Source organism: Neoarius graeffei, chromosome 21 (genome assembly GCF_027579695.1).
Source record: "Neoarius graeffei isolate fNeoGra1 chromosome 21, fNeoGra1.pri, whole genome shotgun sequence".
In the NCBI taxonomy this organism is placed as follows: Eukaryota; Metazoa; Chordata; class Actinopteri; order Siluriformes; family Ariidae; genus Neoarius; species Neoarius graeffei.
This window is the reverse complement of record NC_083589.1, coordinates 40,907,730-40,915,926: the sequence shown is the minus strand read 5'-3', so window position 1 is coordinate 40,915,926 and position 8,197 is coordinate 40,907,730.

Below are 8,197 nucleotides of genomic sequence, written 5' to 3'. Positions count from 1 at the left end.
GGTCGTGAGACTACCGCTTAAATGATCACTGATGTCACTGTTTGCGCCGCCAAACGACATCACGTGACGTCCACCCACTTTCGCTAACTCCACCCAATGTGTCCACCCACTTCCAGCCAGCACGGTTCAGTGCAGTTGTAGTCGAAATGCAACTCCAACAGCCCCGCTCAGCTCGACTCAGCCCAACTCAGCACGGCACGGCTCAGCCGCGTTGGTAGTGGAAAAGTGGCATAAGTTGAACATGAACCTTTGTTCTAATCTGGTGCACCAAAGCCTCATTGCACAACAGTAATTGTGCTATCTCAGAGACTTGATGGACACACATACTGTACAATTCCTCCAAAATGTTGTTTTCCTAACTGTGTAAAGCTGTTCTTTGATGCACTGCAGGGGCGTAGCTAGGATTTTTCAAAGGGGGGGGGTCACACACTGACTGGCAGCCTGAGTACATTATGTAACAAAAAATAATTACCATTGCTAGTTTTACGGTAGGTAGCTTAGAAAGCATAGTCATTATTAGAAAGCATCTTCCATTATTGCTGTTTCTTCCACGTTTTCTTGATGTTGTGTTCTAGAAACGGCACACTAAAACTTAGCTTAGAAGCTGCAAAATGCAACTTTGATGGAAAAAAATATAATAAATTGTTTACCTCTCTTCACATTGAAAGAAGGAGGAACGTTTTGCTTGTTTTGACATGGCGAATTACTAACACAAGAGGAAATACTTGTAAGTTGCAACTAAAAAGACTGCAGTTACACTGGCAGCTTGACCATGCTTCCTAGTGCAATCGTGTTGCGCTTGTGCAGAACTGTGTCAGTCCCGCACGCCTTGGCTCGTGCACCTGAAGGCATGCCTCGGGCTGGGCACGTGCCTAACGAGCTCCGGCACATGCGCCGTTAACAAAGAACACCTGTCTTTAATCAGTGAACTATGTTTGGGCTATTTAAGGACTGCGCCCATGCAAGGACGATGCGAAGTATTACGCCGCGTCTAGTGTGCCTTACTGAGCCTTGTTTCCTGTTCCTGTCCTTGTTGACCTCTTGGTTTTTCGACTCCTGTTTCTCGTCCCTTGATCTTGTATAGTTTTGCCTCTGCTATTCTGTCTGCACCTCGATTGACCTCCTGCCTGTTTCCTCAGTTACGACTTTGCCTGCTGTTTCGGACTGTTTGCCTGTTGTGTGCGTTTTACGCACTTTATGCTCATATCGCACTGTATATTATTCAACATGTCTGCCCTTACATCTGCCTGTCCCGCACACACTCTGACAAACTGGGTTTTCGCACCCAAACCACAGGAAGTCAAGGTTATAGAAACCCTAATGAGGCTGAGGTGACAATCTAGTTTTAAAAAAAAATGTTGGAAAAATTACAGTGGGTGCTTTTCTAATATTCTTATGTGGCTATTGAAAAAATGTATGGTCTGACAAAGGGGGGGTCACAGGCCCCCCAGGCCCCCCCCAGCTACGCCCCTGCACCGTATACTCAGGGGCGCAGATACGTTTTTTGAACTGGGGGGGGGGGGGGGGGGGGGAACTGGGGGGGACAAAGCTGCCAGCAAACCAACCCCAACCCCGATATGCGTCAAGCTTGTTGTGGGTTACCATAGCAACCAAGCTCGAGCTCGCAACCTGTGCAGTCTGCGCAGCTCAACCAACCGAATATCAGTCTTTGTTTTGTTTTATGTGAGTTGTTGCAACTATGTATACACTGCCGTGCACCTCAATAAACCGAATGGTAATTAGTCTTTTGATTTTTCCGTGAGGTTTGCCTTATGCAAAGAAAGACAGCATAGACGTTTTTTCCTCCCTATAAGTGGGGGGGACCGAACGAAGTGAATTTAAATCTGGGTGGGACGAATCCCACCCGTCCCCCCCTCTATCTGCACCCGTGCGTATACTGGAACTTCAACTGCTGAAATACTGAACTACTGCAGTGTGGCATATAGTCTGATCAAAAGACCAAGATTTGCATTATGTTGTAGTTTTATTACTCTGGTATACTGTATATAGTGGGGAAATGGAGAAACATGATGACTTGGAAAAAATTCCTTCATTAGTTGTACAAGCAAAGTGCTACTGAGGAGGTGAAACCCTACAATTTCAAATATTTAAAAATGGTTCATTTTTGTATTGTAATGTTGCATTAATTTATTTTGCATTTTATGCTTGCATTCATTCACTGATAGTGTATAGTCTTATAGAGGAAACATCCTTGGTGATTTTTGGCTAAATTTGCAATATGCATGTGTATTTACAATACTGTATGTGTGTGTCTTTGATTTTCTCTCTCTCTCTGTCTCTCATGAATGGAACTCTCTCTTTCTTTTCTTTGGTAATTTTCAGTGCTTGTTAGAGTTGGGCAGGAAGTTAGAGACCTCTGAGTCTGAGGTCCTTCAGTTTCAGGACTTCTCAACATTGACACAGAGAACACACACAGAGCAGAGACTTTGTTTTGTATGTACAGGAGAGATTCGTTTGCAAGAGACTGAGCAATGTGTTATATTGTCTCTGGCAAATGTGCATAATTTTTTGATGTATTAATAAGGAATGTTTATTTTTTTGTTCAAGCATTTGTCTGGTTTTTGTGTAGATTATAACACAGTGAAGAAGGGGGTATGGTGGTGGTGGTTGGGGTTTAAGGGATAAATCTAGGGTCTGCAGTGTTATAGCCCTCCTCCATTGAACAGTGTAGCACAGCGACAGTTCTCAAATCAGTGGTGTATTCAGTATTTGTATTTTGGCTGAAGAGCATGTGTCAGCTTCACATCACATTCCTCTATTTGAGAAAATAGAAGGCGCTCTCTGGAGGTTATCAGATTATGACTTGTCCTAAAATACTATGACTAAAAACAAATAAACAAACAAAAAACACAAACCAGCCGCCCCCCCCCCCCCCCCCCCCCCCAAAAAAAAAGTCTTGAAATGAAACCAGGCATATCTTATTTTAACTTGTGAACTAGTAAGCAAGACACAAACCACCCAAACACAAGCATGACGATTCTTATCTCTTCAGTGAAATCGGAGGAGCCAAAATTCACTTAATGGCCTACTCACCTAAACATAATGTCCTGTCACCCAAACACAGTTAAGTGTGCCAAAACTTTAATCTTTACTTGAAAACACATAGAAGTTTGAATTCTAACTTTATCACTGACTTTATCTTCTAATATTCAGTGTAGCAGGTGGGAACTGTTCTAACGGAGGGTGCTCTCTACTGAGATTGATGCTATAATGCTAACAGGAAACCAGTGAGTCACAGATACAAACACATGTCATGCTTTATTAGAAGACATACAGGAGAACAAAATAGGAGGACCAGACAATACTCATAAGCCAGTAAACCTACAAAAATGTTGGGCGATTAGTTAACAGACACAAACTATAGGCAGACAAAACAGAAAAGGAATTGATCAAAGCTAGAGTTAAAACCAGACAATCAGGAATGCAACATCTGAGCAGCTCAGCAATGTTACAGAGACAAACACTGTAGTGAGAAATTAAAGGGGAACAGAGTGTATAGAAAGAGTGTATACTGACTGAAAACAGGAGGTTGGTTGGGGATTAAGGTCCAGCTGGTTCGACTGATTTGAAGGTGTATCATGGATGGAAAAAGGATTCTAACAATACAGTACCAAGATGTGGAAAAAGTGAAGCGGTCTATATATGTTCTAAATGCACTATAAGCACATTTATTTCTTTGAAAGACAACAGACCAAAATCCACAACAGTATTACTCAACATGTAGCACCAGAATAAACACTTTCTATTCACCATCCAACTGTTTTATGTTTTTTTTTCTTTTTTAAAGATTCCAGAACTTTGTCATACACCCAAGCTTTCCTTGTACAATAAAATGCTTCATTTGCTCATTCTCATGGATACTGCAGCAGAAAGTAATGGTTAAATTACTCATATAACAAATAAAACAATGGCAGTGTTGAGATCACATTTTCCCCATTTGATGTGAACGTGACCTGAAGCTCTTGACCGAAAAAATACTTTTTAAGTGAGCTGTGGCCTGATTTGCCATCACACATACAGTATATTGTACCTATTATCATGGGAAGTGTGATATGTAGAGGGTGATATAATAATAGGCAGAAAAAAGTGGCTGGCACACACCACACAAATGTGTTTTTTTTTAATCTTCTAATGTGCTTCTGTGGTTGTTCGCTCACTTACCTAAGCACTCGAGGATAAAGAGTGATTTTGGACTAATTTCTCATTTCTATGATGACGACAATACATTTAAGCCTTAAGTCTTGCATTTAAGCCTTCACTTGTCGTCAAAAAAGTACAATTCTGCTGTTGCGTTTGCAAAAAGACGTGGTCTCAATAGCCTGTAATGCAAGTACAATTCTGTTTCAGAGTTGGTTTTAAACTATACCTGCATTGATAGAATTATTCTTGACCCCAGTCATCTGGCCTACTTTCTATATAGGTTGTGTATGCATTATTGTCATTATTAACACTTACTGTGGACTTTTATTGACTAACCATTTCATTTTACAAACAATGAGTAAACATAAATCATATTTAACAATGAATAATCATTACACTACATCATTCTATGTATTGCTTATATATTAATTATAAAAATCTCTTACAATTCAAGATTATTTTGCTAGATAAGTGTTATTATTCTAAGAGGGTTCTACATGTAACCCTTTCTGTGATAGGGTTCTACATATAATCTTTAAGATTTCCCAAATGTTCTTAGGGATTTTAGATTTAACCCTTTATCCCCCTTAAGCCTAATAAATAAATAAATAAATAAATAAATCCTCACTTCTTGCATGTAGCCAGGGGTGAAATTATGATTTAGGAGGTGGCCAAGCCATATTTTCATTTGTAACAACAATAATGTGAAAACAGTTCCTAACACTGATTTGTTTCTGTAAAGGTATATTTTGGCAGTTTTGGCAGCAAAATACCATCAAAAATATTTTCCAATACTTTTCTGGCAAAGATACCTGCTACGGTCAAACCAATAAAATAGCACCTTCTATCTGACTCCAACTAACTACAGTGGTTGTAACAATCACCCACATATCCTCTTGTGAAAGTGTGCATGCATGCTTACACTAATCAATAAAATCATGGAGTAAAGTTTAACAGAGTGTTTGCAATAAATACTGCGGTCATATAGCCATTGTTTCTTTTTTTCTCATTCTTTATCTTTTCTTTCTTTTCACCTCAGATGTCAGAACATGTCAGAACTAATATACATCAAATGAAGATATCGGCTTAGCAGCTTAGGCCTACATTCTGAGCTGGAGATATCCTGTCCTCTAAAGCTGGTGATAGACTGCTCTCATCACTTATCTTGCACTGAATTTATTTTTATAAATTGCAAGAGTTTTTATCGTGATTATGGAACTCTGTTGTGCCTGCTAGCTTTGTGTTGGCTTTCCCTCATTAACATTGCTAGCCTTAATAGCATCACTCACCACACTTTTCACTAGTCATTGTTATGAATTTGTTTTGTGCAGCACTTACCTCTTATACATCAGCATAATCTCATCTTAATATTTCCCATCCCCTGCCATCTAATCGTCCTGTGACTTACAGTGGTGCTTGAAAGTTTGTGAACCCTTTAGAATTTTCTATATTTCTGCATAAATATGACCTAAAACATCATCAGATTTTCACACAAGTCCTAAAAGTAGATAAAGAGAACCCAGTTAAACAAATGAGATAAAAATATTATACTTGGTCATTTATTTATTGAGGAAAATGATCCAATATTACATATCTATGAGTGACAAAAGTATGTGAACCTCTTGGATTAGCAGTTAATTTGAAGGTGAAATTAGAGTCAGGTATTTTCAATCAATGGGATGACAATCAGGTGTGAGTGGGCACCCTGTTTTATTTAAAGAACAGGGATCTATCAAAGTCTGATCTTCACAACACATGTTTGTGGAAGTGTATCATGGCACGAACAAAGGAGATTTCTGAGGACCTCAGAAAAAGCGTTGTTGATGCTCATCAGGCTGGAAAAGGTTACAAAACCATCTCTAAAGAGTTTGGACTCCACCAATCCACAGTCAGACAGATTGTGTACAAATGGAGGAAATTCAAGACCATTGTTACCCTCCCCAGGAGTGGTTGACCAACAAAGATCACTCCAAGAGCAAGGCGTGTAATAGTTGACGAGGTCACAAAGGACCCCAGGGTAACTTCTAAGCAACTGAAGGCCTCTCTCACATTGGCTAATGTTAATGTTCATGAGTTTACCATCAGAAGAACACTGAACAACAATGGTGTGCATGGCAGGGTTGCAAGGAGAAAGCCACTGCTCTCCAAAAAGAACATTGCTGCTTGTCTGCAGTTTGCTAAAGATCACGTGGAGAAGCCAGAAGGTTATTGGAAAAAGTTTGTGGATGGATGAGACCAAAATAGAACTTTTTGGTTTAAATGAGAAGCGTTATGTTTGGAGAAAAGAAAACACTGCATTTCAGCATAAAGAACTTATCCCATCTGTGAAACATGGTGGTGGTAGTATCATGGTTTGGGCCTGTTTTGCTGCATCTGGGCCAGGACGGCTTGCCATCATTGATGGAACAATGAATTCTGAATGATACCAGTGAATTCTAAAGGAAAATGTCAGGACATCTGTCCATGAACTGAATCTCAAGAGAAGGTGTGTCATGCAGCAAGACAACGACCCTAAGCACACAAGTCGTTCTACCAAAGAATGGTTAAAGAAGAATAAAATTAATGTTTTGGAACGGCCAAGTCAAAGTCCTGACCTTAATCCAATCAAAATGTTGTGGAAGGACCTGAAGCGAACAGTTCATGTGAGGAAACCCACCAACATCCTAGAGTTGAAGCTGTTCTGTACGGAGGAATGGGCTAAAATTCCTCCAAGCCGGTGTGCAGGACTGATCAACAGTTACCGCAAACGTTTAGTTGCAGTTATTGCTGCACAAGGGGGTCACACCAGATACTGAAAGCAAAGGTTCACATACTTTTGCCACTCACAGATATGTAATACTGGATCATTTTCCTCAGTAAATAAATGACCAAGTATAATATTTTTGTCTCACTGGTTTAATTGGTTTCTCTTTATCTACTTTTAGGACTTGTGTGAAAATCTGATGATGTTTTAGGTCATATTTATGTAGAAATATAGAAAATTCTAAAAGGTTCACAAACTTTCAAGCACCACTGTAGTACCACCAGAGTGGTTGAGTGGCTTTCCTCAACCATATGATGCCTTTTTTTTTTTTTTTTTACTAGTGAGCTGAGTAAGTTAGCTCTGGCTGGACTAGAGTCATTTGCTGAGTCATATGATTAATGTGATTTTGTTGAAAGGTCTTAGGCTGCATTCACATGCATACATAAAGGTATCCAGGTGATTTTCTCCAGCTCTGGTAGTTATCCCTGGTTCACAGAACCACAGAATATATAACTGTCTCATAGTTTACTACTTTACACAAAATACAAAGAAACCTAAAGCTTGACTTTAAGAAATTTGAGGCCTTTTACTGCCACTGGGTGGTGACGTCTGATTAATCAGGGTTTTATTTTTGAAGGAAAAAAAAAAAGATATTCAAAGTCCACTGTGCTGAATCTTGAGTCAGAAGTGGCCAGCCTACCAAAATTCCTCCAAGAATGCATAGACAATTCATCCAGGAAATCATAAAAGGACCCAGACAAACATCTAAGGAATTGCAGACCACTCTCACTTTAAATAATGTCAGCATTCATCATTCTATTATTCAAAACAGACTGTTCAAAAATGATATCCATAGGAGAGATGTAAGTGAAAACCAGTGCTAACCAAGAACATAAAGGTTTGTCTTGCATTACCAAAAAACACCTTGATAACCCACAAGCCTTTCGGGATAATGCTCTGTAGACTGATGAGTCAAAAGTTTACCTTTTAAAACTAACATTCTAACTAGCATTCCAATAATCAGAACATCATACTAACAGTCAAACATGGTTGTGGTAGTATGATGGTGTGGACAGTGGCAGATTTAGGTACGGGTGACATGGGCAGCCGGAATGGTGAAAATTGGAACAGTGACATTTGCGCAGTTGGTTTTCTATTGTTCATTGGCACATCACATCACTGATATCATGTCACTGTGTGGGTCAGTTAACCTGTCAGAGTGGCACCCTGATTGTAGTTTGTGAGCCAGGCAGGCTACTTCCTGAAGGTGGAGTTCGCCCAGGGCACCATACA